General features: G+C 38.8%; 1 protein-coding gene across 2 annotated transcripts in view; it reads right to left on the minus strand.

The window, feature by feature from the left end:
- The window catches only part of BRE (brain and reproductive organ-expressed (TNFRSF1A modulator)), a 746,464-nt gene that overhangs the window by 53,932 nt on the left and 690,783 nt on the right, over positions 1-1,749 (minus strand). The gene's annotated exons all lie outside the window — the stretch shown is intronic.

The following is a 1,749-nucleotide window of genomic DNA, read 5'->3' on the forward strand; positions in this document are numbered from 1 at the left end:
GATCCAAGCAAAATGAAGTCTTTGACTTCACTCTTTTTTTCATTTATCTTGATGCTATTTGTCCAGTTATGAGGTCTTTACACATTTCATTATAATACTTGACTTTGTCTTCTTAAGTTGCCCTTTGAAATTTTCTATTCAGCTCTTTTACCTCCTTATTTTTTACATTTGCTTTAGCTTTTCAGTGTTCAAATGCAAGTTCCAGAGTCTCTTCTGACATCCATTTTGGTCTTTTCTTTCTTCCTTGTCTTAATGACCTTTTGCTTTCCATTTGCACAATGTTCTTGATTTCATCCCACACCTCCTCTGGTCTTCGGTCTTTAGTGTCTAAAACATCAAATCTGTTCCTGAGATGGTCTTTAAATTCAAGTGGGATATATTCAAGGTCATATTTTGGTTCTAGTGGCCTTGAATTAATTTTCTTCTGTTTCAGTCTAAACGTCCACATGAGCAATTGATGGTCTGTTCTGCAATCGACCCTGGAATTGTTTTGGCAGATTATATTGAGCTTTTTCATCTTCTCTTCCCATAGATGTAGTCAATTTGATTCCTGTTTATTCTATCTACAAAGAGGGTTGTTGCAGTTAGGTGTCATCAGATTGATACCAACTAATAGCGACCCTATGCACAACAGAACAAAATATTGCCTGGTCCTGCACCAACCACACAATCAATGCTACCCTTGAGCCCACTGATGCTGCCACTGTGCCAGTCCATCTTGTGGGGGTCTTCCTCTTTCTCTCCGACCTTCCACTTTACCAGACATGATATACTTCTCCAGGGACTGGTCCCTCCTGATAATATGTCCAAAGTATGAGAGACGAAGTCTGGCCATCGTAGCTTCTAGGGAGCATTCTGGTTGTACTTCTTCCAATATAGATTTATTTGTTCTTTTGGCATACCATGGTACTTTTGATATTCTCCTCCAACACCATATATCTATTTTATAGGATTTGGCAAATGGGATCATCAGAAAAAGTAAAAAAGTTTTATCATTCTACTTCTAATCAAGATCTGACTTTTGATACTTAGCCATTTCATTTTCCATTTGTGTTACCACTATATGTTTCCTTAATCAGTGTGATCTCCGTGGTGGACTACAAAAAGGACTAATGTGAGCACTGTGTATGGCTATTGTTATAGTACAGGTTGATTCTAATCCTTGCTGCTAACATGTGTTATGTGCACTACCATCTCATTTTGAAGTAATTTAATCCAATTTAAAAAAATAAAGTGACTTGCTATTTTTAGTTTAAGCAAACAGTATTAAAAATATAGATTGTTTCAACAGCACATTCTTACAAGTATATATGCATGTTTGTAAGACTATTATTGTACCTCCTGCTAAGTCTAAGAATTGTTGTTGTTGTTGTTAAGTGCCATCAAGTCGGTTCTGACCCATAGCGACCCTGTACAGGGTTTCCGAGGGTGTAAATCTTGACGGGAGTAGAAAGCCTCATCTTTCTCCCTCTGAGTGGCTGGTAGTTTCGAACCGCTGACCTTAAGGTTCGCAGCCCAATTCGTAACCACTACGCTAAGTCTAAGAATAGGCACATTCAAAGAGGTGTATTAACTGTATATGTCATAGTTAGGCAGAGGCAGGATACACAGTGAGTCCCATGATTCAAATCTGAAGCACCTTCTACTATGCTATGTTGTTGTTGTTGTTAAGTGCCTTCGAGTCGGTTCCGACCCATAGCGACCCTGTACAGGGTTTCCGAGGGTGTAAATCCTTACGGGAGTAGAAAG

This window comes from Chrysochloris asiatica, unplaced genomic scaffold, assembly GCF_000296735.1.
Source record: "Chrysochloris asiatica unplaced genomic scaffold, ChrAsi1.0 scaffold00016, whole genome shotgun sequence".
Lineage (NCBI taxonomy): Eukaryota > Metazoa > Chordata > Mammalia > Afrosoricida > Chrysochloridae > Chrysochloris > Chrysochloris asiatica.